The sequence below is a fragment of the Silene latifolia genome, chromosome 6, assembly GCF_048544455.1.
Source record: "Silene latifolia isolate original U9 population chromosome 6, ASM4854445v1, whole genome shotgun sequence".
Lineage (NCBI taxonomy): Eukaryota > Viridiplantae > Streptophyta > Magnoliopsida > Caryophyllales > Caryophyllaceae > Silene > Silene latifolia.
In genome coordinates this window covers 83,049,385-83,071,031 of record NC_133531.1, presented here as the reverse complement: position 1 = coordinate 83,071,031, position 21,647 = coordinate 83,049,385, and positions in this window count along the sequence as shown.

Genomic DNA, 21,647 nt, shown 5'->3' with positions numbered 1-21,647 from the left:
CACAACAAACAATCATACATTATAGATATGATGTATAATAATAATCGGCCAAAACAAAAAACGAATTTTTTTTTTTATGCTCTCGGCATTCAGCCCAAAAATCCGAAAAAAAACAGTTTTTTTTTTTTTAATATTATTGCTCTCGGCTCCTCTCGGCATTTGCCCTAAAAATCGGAAAAAAACAGATTTTTTTTTCTTTTCGAAAACAACCCTTTTAAAATGAACAAATTTGTTTAATGTTGCTACTAGAACAAGATTGGCATAATCATCAACATTTAATTTAGACATAGATCCAAACTAGATGATTCAATTTAACCTCTTAAAAAGAATATCAATTATGATTAAATCGATTATCTCAATATTTGATTCATCACAATTGACTAGAACATTATTAAATTAATGAATCATGATTCTTAAACAACAATTTAACATCATGTATGCCAAAACTATATAGCAAAAACAAATGAACATCATCATGTCAAAACAATTTCCATTTACATTTCAATTTAATTCTTATTAAATCAAAATATCTACAAATTTATCATATTATCATCGTAACATATTAAAACAACAATATCAATAAATCACAATGGAAATAAGTATTCAAAAAATTAAAAAAAAAAAAACTCTCGGCAAAAAAAAATTTGAAACGGCTGAAACCTTTTTTTTTAATCCATTTATGAAAATCATATAAAATAATTTCGTGCCCTATGCTCTGATACCACTTGTAGGAAATATCGGTATATTTCATCAAGAAAATTTCGGATTATAACGAAATTATGAGATATGAAATTACGAGTCATAAACGAATTGCATAAACAAAAGAATAGAGATTAGAATTAACCTTCGGTCCTAGCAATTTGGCCTAAGAACAAATATCGAGATCGATATTCTCCTAATCGTTGCACCCAAGATGCTCCGAGAAATGCCCTTTTTCTTGCTAGAAAGAGAACCCTAATTTCTAATATTTTTAGGGTTTTGAGTGATGAGAGTATTAGGTCAAAAATCAAGTGAGAAAAATGATTCCCCTCTCTCCCTTTTAACGGTGTAAAAGGAGTAAAAAGGGAAGATATTTTTCTTCTTTTTTCTCTTCCTTAAACCGAGTAACCAACAACCAAAATAAGGATAAAATCTTCTTATTTTCGGTTATTGTCAATATGTATAATATGTGTATATTTATCAATTGTCATTTATGTCGTCACGTATTTAATAAGTCCACACACAGCAGTTTGTAGTCGATTTATTAATACCGGTCTGTAATTATTTATTATGACAATTTTGTATAATATATACATTAACTATAAATATCGCATATTTATAATTTGTTAATTAAATATAACCGTTTACGTTTAATTACAAATTAACATCTTAATTCGTTTAAGCTAACATTATATACATTAATTAAATATAACAGTTTATATTCAATTTACGAATTAACAATTAATTCGTCTCAGCTGATATTATTTAATTGTATTAAATAATCGACTCATCATCACATTAACTAACCTTTTAGTCAAATACATGGACTAACCTTTTAGTCATATAAGGCATCAATGTGATTATATTTTCATACAATCACATCTCTCGAAAACATCCTTTAGGTGTGACTTTTAGGGACCAGTTGATCACCGCCATCAGTATGATAATAACGTCAAACTTCTAGCAAGCCAACCTTTATTAGTAAACGTTAATCAACTGATAAAATACTAAGTATACCCTGTGAACCTATAAGAGATTTATACACGTTATCACACTAACTGTGGAGGACACTAGCTCCAACACTTTACCTATTGATGATTCTTTTCCTGACGACTCTTTGTTTGCTGTTTTGTCTTCTATTATTAACCAAGATCCTTGGTATGCAGATTTAGCTAACTACGTTGTCAGTGGCACGCTGCCGCCTGACCTTTCTCATCAGCAGAGGAAGCGTTTTCTGTATAACGCTAAGCAGTACTTTTGGAATGACCTTTATTTATTTAAGGAGTGTGCAGACGGTCTTTACAGACGGTGTATTGCGCAGTGGGAGACCAAAGTGATCTTGGAAGGCTGTCACTCATCCTCCTATGGTGGTCACCACGGTCCATCGCGTACCATGGCTAAGGTACTTCAGTCTGGTTTCTACTGGCCAACTCTGTTTGCTGATGCTAAAGCTTTTGTTTCAGCTTGTGATGCTTGCCAACGCTCTGGGAACATTTCAAAGAGACATGAGATGCCGCAGAATGGTATCCTAGAGGTCGAGGTTTTTGATGTCTGGGGCATCGATTTCCATGGACCATTCCCATCTAGTAAAGGTAACAGCTATATCTTAGTAGTTGTTGACTATGTGTCTAAGTGGGTGGAGGCAATTGCTTCACCCCATTGTGATGCCAAGACCGTGATTAAAATGTTTAAAAAGATTATATTTCCCCGATTTGGTGTCCCTAGGGTCGTCATAAGTGATGGGGGAATGCACTTTAAGGAAAAGAAACTAACTTCCATTTTGTCTAAGGTTGGTGTTCAGCACCGGCGTGGTTTGGGGTATCATCCCCAAACTAGTGGTCAAGTTGAGGTCTCTAATCGCGAGATTAAAGAGATTTTAGCTAAAGTAGTTTCTAAATCACGGAAGGACTGGAGTCTTAAACTGGAGGACACATTATGGGCTTATAGGACTGCCTTTAAGACGCCGATTGGTGCATCACCTTATCGGTTAGTTTATGGGAAGTCATGTCATTTACCTGTTGAGTTAGAATGTAAAGTTTGGTGGGCAATTCATGAACTTAACTTTGATCCTAAGTTGTGTGGTCAGAACCTTCTCTTGCAGCTAGATGAACTGGAGGAGTTTAGGCTCAATGCCTATGATAGCTCCCGCATTTACAAAGAAAAGACGAAAAGATGGGATGACAAAAGGATCTTACCTCGAGAATTTCATGTCGGGCAGAAGGTGTTGCTGTTTAATGCCCGACTGTGATTATTTCCTGGTAAGCTGAAGTCCAGGTGGAGTGGCCCTTATACAGTGACAGCCGTCACTAAATTTGGGTCTGTTGAGCTAGAAGGTTTCGAGGGAAATAGATTCAAGGTGAATGGGCAATATGTGAAGCATTACCACGAAGCAAATAATGCAGACAACCGTGTTGAAGTCTTGTACTTCGACAATCTTGATGAGCCAGCTAATTGAAGCCAGAAAGGTCGTGCGGGACCTCTTAAACCTGTGCTTTCTGGGAGGCAACCCGGACTGTTTTGTTGTACTTTAGTTTAAACTTATTTTCTTTCTTTCTTTTAGCTGTGTGTTGAACTTCGAACGCTGAAGTATTATCGAGTCCTTTTGACACCAGATCTTCTCGATCGAACTACTCTGATCTATTCGATCGAGCAGTTACGTGGTCCAGCTGCTATTTTACGTCCGTTAAGCTGCTGCGTGGCTACCCATGACCTCCCATGTTCATGGTCGGTTTGGGGAGGTCCCTCCCTACGCTGTCTTGTAAGTTTTTCGACTCCCGCTATCCTTTTCTCCTTAGTTTGCATTTCTTTCCCTATTTTTGGTACAATGAGGGCATTGTACGGTTTGGTTTGGGGAGGTATACATCCATATCTGTGTCTGCATGTTTACTTGCATTTCCGTTTGTACGTTTATCCATTTTTCGCATGCATCGTTGTTTTTATTTCAAAATCGCAACAAAATTCAAAAAAATTTCACGTTTATTTAGAGTCGGAACGTTTGAGCTTTGACGCTACATTGAGTCTTTACCCTTGCCCTGCATATTCTTGACCTTTTGTTGGCATGGTAATGTGCATAATCTACGAGTTTTTGTTTCTCTCTTATCTGAACGAATAGACTTGACTCATGTATTGGCAAGCTACTTTACATTCTAAGGTTAGAGCTTTATAAACTGGTGACATTCATGACCGGTTTCATATAGGATGTAAGTAGTACTCTCTATAAGGCGTGTAACATCAATTTGCATAACCATGAATTTAGTCTTCTTAATACCTGTATGCATTCGGTCTGTGGATGGTGACACGTGTTAGGAGAGGCGGTTCCCTTTATTTCATTCTACCCTTGAGCCTCACATAGCCAAATTGCCTTCCTTGTCCTGTTTAGCTACAATCTATAATTATGCCTACCCTAGCCGAGCTAGTAATCAGTAGCTATTGGGAATGTTTCATTGCGGTTTGGTTGTTTATCCATTTTGAGAAGTTGGTGAAAAATGTTGAAGGGAATGGAAAGAAGAAAAACACGAAAAGAAAAATTGTGTGGCAAAGAAAAAAATTAGAAAAAGGAAAAAAAAAAGGAAAAATTATGAAAAATCATGAGCTGAAGTTTAATATGTTGTGATTTTCCTCCCATGTCCCATAGATATCTTATGGGGAGTTAACAATTTACGGTGTTTGGTGAGTTGAGTGCATCCATTTTGTACTGGTTTGTATTGATTTATTGAGTTTGAAGTTGGGATATATCTCCAGTTTGGACCCATTGTTGCTAGCTTGGCTGCTAACTCCACGTATCCAAATTCATCTTAGCCCCTTCTTACCCAGTACCTCACTTACCCAAATATAAGTCCTCGGCATGTGTCTTGGTTATTTGTTGGTGGGAATGCATATGTACGGTTGTAGAGATTTTATTCATGTTAAACTGCATGCATGCCCTTATAGGTCGAATTAGGTGAGTGTCTTTACTTCTTTCTATCTTTCACTTATATACTCACCCTGTGCCTAATTTGAGTGATAAGCGACCCGTGAGAGTCCGATATCTATGAGTCTCGCAAGGTCGACGGTTCAGTAAGTTTGAGACATTGATTTAATTCGTTTGCACTTATCATTTGCCACTTTGTTAGTCGTTGCATTAAACTGGTTTGGGTGGATGATTTGTAGCCGATGAGTTGGTCCCGTTCTACTAGTTGTTCGTAGTTGCATTCATAGTTTGCTTGGGGACAAGCAAAGGTTCGATTTGGGGAGATTTGATGCGTGTATTTTATATAAGGTTTTTACCTCATTTTTACACATATTTCTGTACTATTTGTGTAGCTACAAATAGCCCCGAATAGTCTACTTTGGTTTGTCTTGTGTAAATTGCAGGTACGGACCAGAAAGAAGATAAACCGAGCCTAAATTTGTCTCATTTGCATGCATTTGTGGAGAATAAGGAATCGGAGCTTGGAATCTATCACTTAAAAGACGCGTGAGCCTCTACTCTCTCAGACTCTTACTTTGGAACTATTGCTTGGATCGAAAAACTTGTAATCGGTATCTCTTTTTTTTAATCTTAATCTTAACCTTTTGCTTCTCTTTAATTCTCTCTCTGTTTATTTACATTTGTTATCATCAATCTTTTGCTGCTTGCTACCATGTTTAATTCTTCTTGTTTATGTATGATTGTTGTTATTCCAATAATAATGCATAGCTAAATCCTTCGCTAAGACATAGGGGAGCCATGATTTTAAAGGAGTTGTAAATCGAATTATTAGGTTTAATGCTAGTTTACTTTATGTTGTTAACCGCTACAATTAATAGTTCTTATCTAATTGGGTCGACGCAGTTACTCAACAAATTACAGTAAACCTTGACCTAGATCGGAAGATTGGAAAGGGTGAGACTGGTAGCGAACATTAGGGTACCTAGTGAGGGCGGAAGCTAAGCTATCTGTGCTTTAGGGCAAATTGAGACCGGAAGGAGATATTCACTGCCCCATAGACCGTACTTGCATTGACCTGAGAGCTAGACTGTTACTAAAGAATCATGGTGAACCGACTGTCTTAGCTGTTCTCTCTCTATTTGCTTAATCTTTACTCATTTGTCTTTTCTCTCTTTCTTGATCTCATTAGATTAGAACAACCCTTTCAACCCCCAAGAATTGGTTACCTAGATGGACTTAATTAAGGCTGACATTTTCCCATCTCCCTATGGAGATCGACCCTACTTGCTGCTAACTTCTGTTAGTTGTATCTAGGTATTTATTTTTGGTACCTGACGACGGTATCATATGATATTTGATTTATAACGTGGCATGTTAGAAATACGGGAGAAAGTTACTTTTGTTTGAGTATACAAAGAGATACATATATATATATATATATATATATATATATATATATATATATATATATATATATATATATATATGTTGTTGTTTGTCGTTTTGCATAAGAGTATGGATGGTGGGAAGTGTGAGTTTGAACATGCGGGTAGTATACGAGTCTGCATGACTCGATCGAGTGGGGGGCACTCGATCGAGTAGGTGAGTGACTCGATCGAGTAGGGGTAACTCAATCGGGTAGGTGATTTTTCGTTTCTGGGCAGACGTCTATTTTTGAGCACTCGATCGAGTAGGAGAGGACACTCGATCGCATGGGGTCAACTCGATCGAGTGGGTGGTTGACTCGATCGAGTACGTTTTAGGGAGCTTTCTGGTCAGATTCTGGAGTCGAGGCACTCGATCGAGTAAGTGGGCAACTCGATCGAGTGACCTCAAATCGATCGAGTGGGTGATGAGACTCGATCGAGTAGGTGCTGTGCAGGTCGTTTTCGTGTTTTGAGATATGGGATATGTGTTCATGTTTACCTTTTCTTATATAGTTTCAATGATGCCGCCAAAGAGAACAGCGTTGTATGCATGGGCAGAGAACATGAGTATTAATGATATTGTTAAGATGTTGGAGCACCAAGATGCTCTCACTGAGGCTTTGAAGAGAGTGGGAAAAGATAAGGAGACAGGGCCGGATCACTCCAAGATAAGTGTTCACATAGCGAGGTTTAATCATAAGGAGTACTTGGGAACTAGGGCGCCAATTCTGCTGGATAATTAGCATAGGGAGATAGAGAATATTCTTAATCCGGTTCATTGCCCAGAGGAGCTTCGAGTGGAGCAAGCTGCGTTCTACTTGAGGGAAGCAGCTGGTGAGTGATGGGACAAGGTTAAGGTGAGTGCTTTGGATATATATGTGAAACAGGGGTTACCTGCGATACCATGGGATGAGTTTAAGAAACTATGAGGCGATAGTTTATACTTGAGCATGTGCGCTATAAGCTGAAGGAGGAGTTCGATGATTTTAAGATGACTTCTTATATGACAGTTGCCGAGTACTACCATAAGTTCAACGAGAAATCTAGGTATGCTGAGGACATGGGGCTGAGCCAAGAAAACTTGGCGTTGAGATTTGAGAAGGGGTCGACACCTAATATCACGGAGAAGTTACCGGTAGGAGCCCTTACTGATGTTAAGGAGGTGTATGAGCGTGTTGGGAGGGCTGAGAGGTTAGTTGAGATGGCCAAGGAGAGCCGTGAGATAGCTTCTGAGAAGAGGAAGGCTGAGAGTGAGGGTGGTGGCCAGTCTAGTTACAAGAAGGGCGGCCATAACCAGGTAAGAGTGTACTCTTCAGGTTCGGGGTTTAGTACTGGAGCTTCTTACGGGTGTGGCTGTGGTGGTGGTAGTAGCAGTTGGGGTATGACTTGTTTTAACTATGGCGGTATGGGCCAAAAGAGGCATGAGTGCACCAACGCTATGAGTGGGGGTTTCCAGAGACCGTCACAGAAGAGTTTCTCTCAGGGTCCATCCCAGAGTTATGCTAGTAACAGGCCGGCTGGGTCGTGGAATAACAGGGGTGGTCAGAGTAATAACAACGGTGGGGCTAACCGCAATGGCGGTAATTCATACTAGAAATCGGCGACGAATAACAACAACCAGGGGTCGGTTGCTAAGCCGTCTACCTCAGCTAGTACTGTCCAGAGAGGTGGGCAGAAGACCAGTGGTAAGCTATTTATTATAAAGAAGAAAGTAGCTGAGGATGATGCTCACGTTATCACCGGTACCTTTCTTGTTAACGGAGTCTTTACCTTTATTTTGTTTGATTCGGGAGCGTCACAGTCGTTTGTATCATCGAGTCATGCTAAGTGTTAGGGTTTGAGTGAGTATGAGTCTGTAAAAGAGGAAGATTTTATACCGTCGGGTGAGTCTGTATCGTGTGGGCGGTTGTATAGAGGTGTGTCTATGATAGTTGGGCAGGTTAACCAACCAGTGGACTTGTTAGAGTTTCCTTTGAGGGTTTTGAGATGATAATTGGTATGGATTGGTTGGGTAAGTACAAGACTAAGATAGATTGTCATCAAAAGAGGGTTTCTTTGAGAGGTCCTAAGGGGATTAGTGTGTCTTATCGTGGGTTTGTTGTCAAACCCAAAGTTAAGTTGATTGCAGCAGTGACCTTGAAGTCTAACCTGAGGAAGGGGTGTTCGTTGATCTTGTGCCATGTGAGGGATCATCGTATGGAGAGTTCGGCAGTTGAGCAGATACCAGTGGTGGGAGAGTTTATAGATGTCTTTCCAGATGAGATACCGGGGTTGTTGATGCGTGTCCTAAATATGATGTTTTACACCCCATTCTAAACGCATTTCAGAGCTCAATCAAGTAGTTTATGCTACTATTTTCCCTATTTCCGTCTACTTTCGTGTTTTTGTATTATATTGCAGAAATGTGAAGAATCCAGCGGAAATCGAGCCGAATCCGTCCCTAAGTACCTAGCATTGCATTTGACGTGAAGTATTTACTCAAGAAACGAACTTGGTGCGCATTTCGAGGCCTGAAAGACAACTTTATGAAGAATTAGAAGCGGACTACCAGCTATGGTCGATCGACCAGAGCACGACTTCCAGTAGCTCCTGTACAGTGCAGTTCAGTCGATCGACCGGTCCCAGTGGTCGATCGACCAAACCGATAATCTGACGCAAATTTAAAGAACGAGAAGTTAGAAGCCCATGGTAATTAGGTTTTAGGAATAAGAGTTACGTGATATTTTCTATATAACGTAACCACAGGATCAAGTCTTTTATCATCAGTTTGAGGGATTGAATAATTAGGGTTCAACATTGAGTTTTGCGTGATTATTCACATTCATTCAATACAATTTATTTTCGTTCGTACTCTCGGATTCTTCTTCCTGATTTCTACTGGTAATTTTGGTTCCCTTATTCAGTTTACTTTATTCGTTCATAGATTAGAAATTGCTAGTTAGATTTCCCAAAGCCATATTATTGTTTTATGTTAGTTATTCATTTAGTTAATTTAAATATGAATTTGTTTGATCTATTAGTTAATCTTATCGTTGCTATCATCAATATCATGAGTAGCTAAATCCCATGTGCTAAGATGTAGGGAATCTGTAGGTTAGACGGCTTCAATTCAGGCGACCTGTTTCGGGCTCTGGTCGATCGACTGGGTTAGTTGGTCGATCGACTGGAGCCATGTTAGATTAGTGACGTTTTAATTAATTAAATTTTTATGTTTGACGAATCGAGTGCACGCGACTAGTTGAACGTTTAGGAATTGAGCGACCCACTAAGATCGAAAGCTAGGGAAGGGAGATAGACTACCTAATTAAGACGACTAAATTAATGAGATCGAGAGATAAGTTAATTTAGATTTGGAGTTTCATTAATCAAGAACGAAAGTTGGTATTAGTGAGATTAGGGACCCGTAGCTCAGGCCGAAAGGTTGCTACCTGTTAAAAATGGACCGAGAGGACTTTTTATTTTCCCGTCTAACATGTTTAAGACAGTTTACCTAGAATTGTCGCCGTCGAAACTACAGTGAACCGACTGGTCGGATACTAAATCTTTTCGGTAACTTGTCGTTAGGAGCACCTAGACCAAAACACAATTTATAACTTCACAAACAACTCTACAATTAGTAAAGAGGCAAGTAAAGGTCGGATCCCAAGGGACGGGAATTGAGATGAGATTTCTATTGAAACTAGTGGTGTCTTAGGGGTGTCACAATTGGGTTGATGTAGAAAGTCACTAAACTAAATAGCAATGAAAGTAAACAAGCAAGATGAATTAAAAGGGTTGTAAACAATTGATAAAAGCACTAGGGTGTCATGGGGTCATAGGGGAATCATGAGAATTGATCATACAAACATGTTCTCAAATTATAAGCAAGCAATTATTGTTGTGATGGATTGAGTTGGGTTATATCTTACAATCCTAGGAAAGTTTGGGCCCCGGAGCCGAATCGATTAGATTGTACAACACCTACAAGTCGACTTAATCTTCCCTACTCAACAACATGCATGGTCTAATGAGACTCAAGTTGGTTTATGTCTTACAAGTCTCATTGAAAAGATAGGTGATGGGTAAAAAAATGCAAGGATTCATAGGCTCGCATTTCATCAAACATAACATGTGCATGAGTTGAGATCAAAATAACCAAGCAAATAAACCATGAAAGCATATTAATTTAAGCATGAATCATTCCCCATGTTGGTTTCCCCTAATTACCCATTAACCTTAGCTAGGTGGCTACTCACTCATTATCATGTTGATTGACACGTCTGTCGCGTACCTGTCAAAAATAAACCTAACGGTCTCAACTAAAAATGTAGTAGAGGCAGTCGAGTATCGAATCCACAGGGAGGAATGCAACTACAGCTGTTTATCTCTAATTCTATGGTAACAATTGGGTTGATTAATTTTCGATTCTAAACTACGGAGTTGAAAGAAAGAGAAATAAGGCAAGAGCAGTAAAGCAAGAAGACGATTTAAAACTATCAATAAGAGGAAGACATGTCGAATTCGGTTCACTACGGTAGGTTAACAACTTAGCGAAAGAAATGACTCAGACGAACTAATGCGAGACGGATATTAGAAGGTCCTTTCGGTCCACTTCCCACCCTAAAATACCACTAACTTAACTTTCGTCCTCGCTAGGCGTCTCATTTATTTATAGCGGGCCTATTTAATCCAATCTTTCGATCCAGGACTAATTGTAGCAGTTAATGGGTGACATAGAAGCGTGCACTCAACTAGGTCGATAATTACAGTTATATTGCTATAGTGACAGAATCTCTTTAACCAATTCGTCTAATTTATTTACTACGTCGTCATCATCCTACCGTAGATCCCCTAATCCCAACATGAAGGGAGATTAGCTACTCATATCTATTGATAAACTAACGACATGTAAATTTCAAAAGAAAAACATAGCGAAATAATAATAAAAGGCAATGATAACAATTAGGGCAAGAAAGAATAAAAACAATAACATAAAACAGGAATTAAAACAACAAAGGAAGGTTAATTATTATTAAAGAGGGAAAGAGAATTACAATCAGAAATTCCGGCGTAAAGAACGAAATTGAGTGAAAACGATCCAACGTCGAAGTAACAAAGAGGCTAATGTCAAGGAATAAAGATCAAAGAGAGTAAACAATGATAAGAGAGTAAAAGATAGTCAAAAGATTAAAAGATGACTAATAACCTAGTTAAACATAGGTTATATAGCCGAAAAGCCTAAGTGTTTATGCGTAATTAATAAAACACGGACTAATTAAAGCCCACAGACGAAATCCTCTCGATCGAGTGGATTAGACCACTCGATCGACCAATGTCTCAAAGAGGAACTCCTCGATCGAACAGCGGGGTTCTCGATCGAGGGCTTGATCAAAGGCGGTTACTCGATCGAGGAAGGAACCTCTCGATCGAGCTCGAGGGAGCCGGGGACCATTCGATCGTCCTCCAAACAGCTCGATAGACCACCAATCAACTCGATAGACCACTTGGGTCTTCAATTCAGCTCACGTCTTCACCCAAATGCTTCGTAATGCGTGCCACGACACTTCAGGTGCAGCATCTCACTCTGGGACAATCCCGTCTCCTCTAAATGCATGCAAAAAGGACGAAATGGAGCATGGTTTCACTTCTTTCGCGATTATCCCTACAAAAAGGACAAAATACACCAAAGTAGCCAATTCGGGGCAAAATACTATAAAAACAGTACATAAATGCATGGAAATACGTGCTTTGAAATAGGCCAAAAAAGACCGTACATTAGGCACGTATCAAATCTCCCCAAACCAAACCTTTACTCGCCCTCGAGTAAACTCAAAACTAAACTAATGGAACGGAAATGATAACTCAGAGCTAGCCTAACTTGTCCACTTGAACCACTTTAATGCAACGAAAATTAACATGAACTAGGCTAGACATCAATACGCAAACGAATTATAAGTCATTCGAAAATAAAGCTGACCTATCGACCTTGCAAGACCAACAAAACCGGACTCTCACGTGGTCACTCTTCTCTCATGAAGCAAAGGGCAAATGTTATATGTAAAAGAGAGAAGAAAAACAGTCACTCGCCTAACTGCGACCTACATAGCATGCATGCAACAAAGATGAAAGACAATTCAAGTACTAATGCACACACTCCAACCAATAATGTCATCACACAGTAGGGTTTGCAAATAATATGGGAATAGTGAGGTTCAGGTGAGAAAAGGCAAAACAGTTATGGAAATGTGGAGGTAAAAGCGTCAAGCTAGTTCCTAACAGGACCATAATAAACCATCCGGATCTCAAACTGACTGAAAAACTAACACAGGTGCCCTTCACTTGGCACAAAACTCACTAGACTGGAAACACAATCTCCTCAAAAAATATGGAATAAGAGTGGAGGAGCTAGACGGTCACAAAGTTCCCTTTTTAAAACACCGTCTGAAACAACTAACTGAAACAACCAACCCTCTTGTCGATTGTACATCTTCGAGCATCTTCTCAACTCTGACAAGAGGGTCCAACTTTTTCACAATCTATCTCTTTTTCTTTTGTTTCACGTGAATCTCATCATTTTCATTTCATTTTCTTTTCTTTTTTTTTTCTTTCTTACTTCACGTTTTTTCTTCTTTTTTCATTTTTTTTCTTTTCTTCCTCCTTCCTTAATTCAAACACCAACTCCAAATGAGAATTGCGGACCAAACTGCAACTGAAAACATACCACAAAAGGACAGACTAACTAGCTTGACTAGGCAGGCTTAGTTTGGAATGTAGCTAATGGGTCAAAAAGGCAAGTTTTGGTCAATGTGGAGCTAAATGGGTGAAGAATGTAAAGAAAGGGAAATTGCAAGACCCTCCCTGCATGTGACACCAACCGCAGACCCGAATATGTGCATTTGACAAGAAATTGAATGTCATAAATGTGCAAATGAGACGAACATGCTATGCAAGGAGTACTACTCTCAAAATTCCTAATGAACTGGTCATGAATGTCACCAGTTATGGCTCTAGAAACTCAGGATTTTTAAGTAGTTTGCCAGTTTATCAGGTCAAGTCTAAACAGTCAGCTATTATTTGAACAAAATTAAATTAGACTCATGCGTATGACAAAGCTAAAAACCATCAATAAAGTGCAAGGCTCAAGTAAATCGACAAGTCAAGTGCAATTTCATCACGGGAATCTACCGTTCCGACTCAACCTAAATGCAAAAATAAACGTGAAATTTTTTTGAATTTTTAACATTTTCTAATTTTTTTTTTTGAATTTTTGATTTTTTTGAAAATAAACAACAAATGCAAACTGAAAAATTAAACGTGAATGCAAAACAAATGCAGATGCAGACTCAAAAGGATGCAATACCCTCCCCAAACCAAAACGGACAACGCCCCCGTTGTCCTCCAGCATACACCAGCAGTAAAATGGGGGATGGGGGTATACAACCAATAAAAGAAAAAATAAAGGAGACGAAAAATAAAAAGAGTGAGAGGACATACAAAACACGAACTTCCCCAAACCAGCCAGAAAACTGGGGAAGTGAGTAGACCAGTAGCTACTCGTCGTCGGCACCGTCTCTCGGTACTCCGACTCAACAAAACCGTCTCCCAAACCAAAGAATAAACAAGGGGAGACTCGGTCGTCATCTCCGGTGATCATCCGGACCGGTCGAACGGAGGGTCACTCGCCTCCTCTCTGGCGACTCTCGCCGCCGCCTTTGCTCTGCCAGAATCCGCACCTCCTCCGTGCTACCTCTGTCTCCTCCGGTTCCGACTACGAGTCGAAGGTAGTGGAGGGTACCCGTCCGCCGGGTATCGGTAGAAGGAAGGATGCGGCCACCCCTCTGGAATCGGTCGCCGGGCTCGGATGTGGAACTCGTAGAGTGGGAATACAGCCAAAGCCATATCCCGTCTCATCTCAGTAAGGTACCTGCACAACTCCGGAGGCAAGGCATCACGACGCGCTTGGTCTGTGACCGCGGGCGCCTCTAAAGCGGGAGGGCAAACAAAATTGGCCGGGAAAACCGAACCAGAGGGAGGGTCAAGTGGAGGTGGAGTATGAGACTGAGTGGGTGTGGGTGTAGGCTGAGGCGTGGGTGTTGGTCCAGCCTGGGCCTGAGTCTGAGCCTGGGAGCTAGAAGATGCTCCGGCCTCCCGCTTCCTCTTCTTCGTAGAAGAAGAGGGAGGGGTGAAGGTAAGGTGGTAGGTAGGTGGAGGTGGCCTCGCTCCCTCAGCAGCAGTAGGGAGTGGTGAAAGTGGCGGAAGGGTAGAGCACGGCAAGGTAACAGACGTGGAACTACCAATCTTCCACGTCCTCGCACTCCCCTTCGCCCTTGGGAACCAGGTCAATGTTGCCATGGCATCCAGGTCAAGGTAGGCCACCTCATCGGGTGCGGTGAGTGAAGGGTCGGTAGGGGTAAAGGTGGCGGGCAATCCTAGTAACTAGCCCGCCGCAGACAACAAAGATCTTGACCCGAGTCCCAATACCGTTCCAATCTTTGAGCTACCGGATAAGCAATGTTTAGAACAAACGGGGTACCGGAGTCAATGTTGAGGTACCCCTCGAGAATCGCTAGCTCAGTGTTGGTCAAGTTATTGGGCTCAGGGCGCCCAAAAATGGTCTCTCCTAACAGACGCAAGTAGTAACGGGCGCAGGTAAGTGAACATGAGCTCCCTTCCGTGAGTGGAAGGGAGTGTGAGAAAGAGCACCCAAAGTGGTCAAGGAGGTCTCTAGGTGGGGCGGTGGGACCGTCACTAACTAGTCCCAAAACCAGCCCAAACTCGGCCAAGGTCCGGTGATGTGACTCGTTGCGAGTCGAAAGTGAATGCGAGAACTGGAGTTGTCGGCGATGTAAAAGTCGGTGTCAAAGGAATAGGAGCTAAAGAACTCGTACGTAAGGGTACGAATGGTAGCCTCCTCCATGGTAATCAGACCCGACATACCCGTCCCGTTTAATAAACTACAGACCTCCTCGTAGATGCCTAAGGTCTCTAGGTCAGCTCGTGCAAGGAAACGGGTGGAGGAGAGGGGGCAACGAAGTAAGGCGGTTAACCGTGTCCGGTGAGCCTCGAAGTAAAACGTCTCAAGGCATCTTCGGTAGAGGTGCAAGTGCGCTCTCCTGTAGCAACAAATGTGCAGAAGGGCCGGAAGTGATGGCTAATCGGCTAGCCTGCTTTGGTGTGTCCTCGGTGGCACCATACCAAGCTGCGGGAAACGGGGCTGAATCCGCATTCCAACAAGGAAAAAGGCACAGGAGTGATGGTGGTGAAGCTCGAACAAAGCTCCCATTTGGCTGGGTGCGCCGTACACCGTCCCTGCAATGAGACAAGTAAAACGGTCTTGTGGTGGTGACTCGAGGCGAGCTAGTGGTAGCGAGGGAGCCACTTGCTCGCTCACGAAGAGGCGGAGGACGTGCTACTACTAGACAGAGAACTCGCGTCCATCCCGCAAAGTATCCAAGGGCACGAATAAGAAATATCTTTGCTAACCGTGATTAAAATGAAGCGTTAACCAAAGATGTGACAAAAATAAAGGCCCTATTAGTCGGGAAAACCGACTTCGAAAATCAAAAACAAGCAATTCCTCAAAAATTTTCGAAAAAAAACATGTGAGTGGTGATTAATTGATAAAGCGTGGATCGCAAAAGCTAATCTGACATGAAGCCGAAAATGGGGGCATGTATCACTCCTTGCAGGCGAAAATAATCACTCACAGCGCGAGATTCCTAATAATTCAAAGCATGTAGTGGCGATAGGGGACGGGAAACAGTTACAGCGGTTAATAACAGTAACAAGAAGGCGATAACCGCAATTACAAAGCAAAACAACCGTCTGACAGTCGAAATTTCCGACTCACAGTGACCCTAGTCGCGGAAATCGCGCAAAACTCGAATTAAAAACGCAAAAACAGTGAGGAATTGCTAAGATAACATCAACAAGCTAATCAAGGGCAAATAAACACAATTTAATCGAATAAATTCGACTATACATGGGATTTTCGAACCCTAATTCAAATCACCTCATAAAAATTCGAAATAATCGAAGATAAAATGCAAAGAGGTTGAATGAACACTTACTTGATGATGATTGACCTACAATCTAGCAATTAAACTTCAAAAAGCAAGCAAGCAAGGCGGATTTTCGATCAAGAAACCGCGAACCCTAATCCCTTTTAAAAATCGTAAAAACGAGCAAGAAGGAGGGGGAAATTAAGGGGTTACTGAAGATTAATTGGTTAACAATAGAATGTAGGTGGTGGATTGAGTATTTTGGGCAAGAAATGGGGATTTGGGGGAAAAAATCAATCGCAATTAGGGAAGGGTTTAGGAGAAATTAGGGACAAAACATTAGAAATGAAAAACTGAAATAAGGAGTTAAGTATAGGAAAAACTCCCGTCACTGTTCATTTCACTCGATCGAGTGATTTTAAGTCACTCGATCGAGGTCTTTTGGATGTCCCTTTGCTCGATCGAGTAACAGTCCTCTCGATCGACCTGTTCCACTTTGGCCTTCCTCGATCGAGTAGCCAGCAGACTCGATCGAACCATCTTTCACTCGATCGAGTACAAAAGTACTCGATCGAGGACTTCCTCGTGTATATTTCCTTGAATTTCTACCTTTTCTTCCTCGAAATGCGTGCATTTCCCCAAACCTGCGTAAAACAATTCCAAACATATCCCAAATACCAAAAACGCAGCAAAACAGTCTATAGCCTTAGTCTTACGCTAAAAGAATTATCTAACTAATTGTCCTAATTAAAAACATAATAAAAGAAATTCAAAAATAATTCAAACGAATATCTATTACAATTTGTTACACGGGGCATTTCCCCGTTTAATTCCCATCAGCTGTCAGTAGCCCCTTCGTGGGCTTCTGACTGGAGGACGTCACTTCAGCGATACTGACCGTCCTTTTTTACTTCCATGAACTTGAATTTCTGAGAGGAGGAGGAACATAATTCCAATCTATGTAGGTCCGAACTGCCTTCGTTTTCGCCCCTCTGTCATCTTCTTTGGCATCCTTTGCTCCAGGTTGATTGATAATGGTCTTACCACGTCCCTTGACAGCTCCTTTCTTGCCTTCATCTGTACCTGCAGTAAGGAAAACAAACGAATCTTCCTCCTTTTTGCTCTCAGCATGAGGCGGAGGGTCAGCAATAATAGCGATATTCTCCAAAATTGGAGTGTCAATAATAGGGTCAACAGAAGAGAGGGCATTGCAAGGCTGAGCTTGCATGGGAGCCCTCCGGAACTTGGACTGATGAAAGGTCAGCTCCTCATCCCCTACCTGGAAGGTCAAAGTCTTCCCCCCGACATCTATCACTGCACGGGCAGTGGACAAAAATGGTCTCCCTAAAATGATAGGGGTATGCACATCTTCTGGGATGTCTAGGACGACAAAGTCAACGGGAATAAAGAACTTCCCGATCCTAACAGGTACGTCTTCCGCTACACCTAGTGGCCGTGATAGACTACGGTCGGCCATCTATCCGGTCATATTGGTGCAACTCAGCTTGGTCACACCAAGTCTCTTAGCTAGAGACAAAGGTAGAACACTTACGCTAGCGCCTAAATCGCATAGCGCATTATCAATCAACCGCATTCCTATGTGACAAGGATCGAAAAGCTACCGGTCGATTGCTTGAGAGGTAGCTTATTTTGAGACGGGCCGACCCCATCTCGATCAAGGCTACGATCTCATTATCATTAACGGTCCTCTTACGTGCTAAAATATCTTTCATAAATCGTAAATAAGAGGGTACCTTCATAAGCAACTCAGTGAACGGCACGGAAACTTCCAAACTCTTCAACAGCTCAACAAATTTGCTAAACTGTTGATTAATCTTGGTATTCTGCGGCGCCTCGGGAAGGGAACCGTAATTGGAATCTCAAGTCCCTTGTTTCTCGCCTCCAAAGTGTCTTCCTAGCGCAAGTTCGGTGTCCTTTGGCGCTTCTTACCTCTCGAACGAGGCACATGTCAGTAATTCATCGCTTAAACGAGCACTAGCGAGCTCTCGAATAAGCTTCCCGTCAACGATATCGATCGATCGAGCAATGTGTCCACTCGATCGATGCTTCTTCTTCACAACTTCGATCGATCGAACAACGGTCCCCTCGATCGACCCTCTTCAGCTTCCAGGTCACTCGATCGAGTAGAGTGACTACTCGATCGAGGGCTTTCCTCATCAATTCCACTCGATCGAGCTGTTTTAGCACCAGACTTCAGTCGATCGAGTAACTCTTGTGTCGTGAGTCCTTTCTTCTTACCAGAGCACTGTTCATCGACAGTTTCAGCTATTCCCAGGTCTGATTTCTTCATTTCTGGTCCCTCATAAGAGAGACCGCTTCTCAACTCTATCAAATGTACCGTCTCATTTGGGTTCTTGTCATTTTGAGTCGGTAAATGACCGGGCTTCCTGGAGGATTGATTCTCAGCCAATTGCGCAACTTGAGTTTCAAGTGCCTTGAATGCCGTGTCCTTTTGTTGTAATCGCTTTTTGCAATGGACTGCATCATGGTCTTTAGCTCACTTATCTCACTCACCCCACTAGATGACGAAGCACCTTGGTTAGGAGGGTTGAAAGACGGAGGCTTTTGATAGCCTTGTTGCTTCGATGTGGCGGAATGTAAGGTGCTGGCGATTTGGAGGAGCGGTGGGATTGAGTACGTTGCTCTCAGTTACTCCACCTCAAATTGGGGTGGATATTTGGCTCATCTTGGTTGTTGTTTTGCCTATAATGTTGAAAGGCAAGCACATTGCTCATAAGGACTAGGACAAAATCGAGAGACATGTCCGTCGCCGCACCTCGTACATGCACGAAGGGACCGTCTGTCATAGCATTAACCTGGTACATCCCTGGCTTGAAAGTTCCCCCTAGTTCATACTTGTCGAACCTAGCAGTGAGGGCTTCTAGTGCGCCATCGAAGAGGATTCAGGCGGCCCTCCTTTGGTTTCCCCTTGAATTCCCGTACTCAGCCCTATGAGTGGCTAAATCATCTATGATTTTCCACCCTTCGTCGGCCCCAAGTTGTCGGAAAAACCGACCGTTGGCTGCTGCATCTAGTATAGCTCTCTGATCATCATATAAACCATTGTAAAAATGGTTACATAGACTCCATTTCTCAAACCGTGGTAGTGCGGTATGGTTCGCACTAGTTTCTTAAAACGAAGCCATGCCTCATGGAAATTCTCGTCGGGCCCTTGTTTGAAACTGGTTATCCGGCTCGATGGCTATGGTTCTCGAAAGAAGAAATACTTTTTGTAAAACGCCAATGCTAGCGAATTCCAATCTGTTATGCCGTGAGCGGCTCGGTCCAAATCCCTATACCACTCCCTTGCGAAGATCGCGAGTGAGAAAATGAACATAGTTTCTTTGATCGATCACCACACACCGGTGGGAGGAGGTATGGAGCAGCGGTAATCAATGAAAGTCTCCATATCTTTGAGCCGCATCTTCCTTCGCAGCTCCCCGAACTGGTTTTTTCTCTACCATGCTTTGATGTAAGAAGGCTTGGTTCGAACTTCCGGCATCTCCCGTGATTCGAACCCTTTATAAAGATTGTCAGATGTGGGCTCGGAGTGACTAGCAATGGTTGCTTCCTCGGCCATTTACGGAAATGCAGGAAAGTGATAGACTCAAGTGAATAATCGGAAACTGGAGAAGACGGCGGATTATTTTCGAAAAGCTCGTTCTCGTAAAAGCTGCCGCGAGAACTAGGCTCTCCCTCTTTGTTGCTCTTGAAATAGTCTCCTTTTTACGCGAAGAGATCTCTCAATCTCGGGATCAAAAGGTAGTAGTGGACCACCTTGCGATCTGCGCATAAGACGAAACTACAGACAAGATATGAGAATAGTCTAAGGAACGATGTTCCTTAAACTAAAAAAAGAATTAAAAATAAAAACAGCTAGTAATTGGAACAATTGCCTCCCCAAACAATGGCGCCAAAATTTGACACGTCGTCGCGTACACTCAAAAATAAACCTAACGGTCTCAACTAAAAATGTAGTAGAGGCGTCAGTATCGAATCCACAGGGAGGAATGCAACTACAGCTGTTTATCTCTAATTCTATGGTAACAATTGGGTTGATTAATTTTCGATTCTAAACTACGGAGTTGAAAGAAAGAGAAATAAGGCAAGAGCAGTAAAGCAAGAAGACGATTTAAAACTATCAATAAGAGGAAGACATGTCGGGAATTCGGTTCACTACGGTAGGTTAACAACTTAGCAGTAAATGACTCAGACGAACTAATGCGAGACGGATATTAGAAGGTCCTTTCGGTCCACTTCCCACCCTAAAATACCACTAACTTAACTTTCGTCCTCGCTAGAGGCGTCTCATTTTTATAGCAGGCCTATTTAATCCAATCTTTCGATCCAGGACTAATTGTAGCCAGATTAATGGGTGACATAGAAGCGTGCACTCAACTAGGTCGATAATTACAGTTATATTGCTATAGTGACAGAATCTCTTTAACCAATTCGTCTAATTTATTTACTACGTCGTCATCATCCTACCGTAGATCCCCTAATCCCAACATGAAGGGAGATTAGCTACTCATATCTATTGATAAACTAACAGCATGTAAATTTCCAGCAGAAAACATAGCGAAATAATAATAAAAGGCAATGATAACAATTAGGGCAAGAAAGAATAAAAACAATAACATAAAACAGGAATTAAAACAACAAAGGAAGGTTAATTATTATTAAAGAGGGAAAGAGAATTACAATCCGAGAAATTCCGGCGTAAAGAACGAAATTCGAGTGAAAACGATCCAACGTCGAAGTAACAGTAGGCTAATGTCAAGGAATAAAGATCAAAGAGAGTAAACAGTGATAAGAGAGTAAAAGATAGTCAAAAGATTAAAAGATGACTAATAACCTAGTTAAACATAGGTTATATAGCCGAAAAGCCTAAGTGTTTATGCGTAATTAATAAAACACGGACTAATTAAAGCCCACAGACGAAATCCTCTCGATCGAGTGGATTAGACCACTCGATCGACCAATGTCTCAGCAGGAACTCCTCGATCGAACAGCAGGGTTCTCGATCGAGGGCTTGATCAAAGGCTGGTTACTCGATCGAGGAAGGAACCTCTCGATCGAGCTCAGGGAGCTTCAGGGACCATTCGATCGTCCTCCAAACAGCTCGATAGACCACCAATCAACTCGATAGACCACTTGGGTCTTCAATTCAGCTCACGTCTTCACCCAAATGCTTCGTAATGCGTGCCACGACACTTCAGGTGCAGCATCTCACTCTGGGACAATCCCGTCTCCTCTAAATGCATGCAAAAAGGACGAAATGGAGCATGGTTTCACTTCTTTCGCGATTATCCCTACAAAAAGGACAAAATACACCAAAGTAGCCAATTCGGGGCAAAATACTATAAAAACAGTACATAAATGCATGGAAATACGTGCTGAAATAGGCCAAAAAGACCGTACATTAGGCACGTATCATTGATCATGCTAGCAAGGTTGTCAATCATACCAACAAAGTAAAACATGATGATTATTTTTTGCAAGTCAATAATATCGGTCTTTTTGGTCTGTTAGAAACTAAAATAAAGAATAAAGCCTTCAATAAGGCAGCTTGTAGTTTTAATAATTGGTGCATCACAACCAACAATGGGT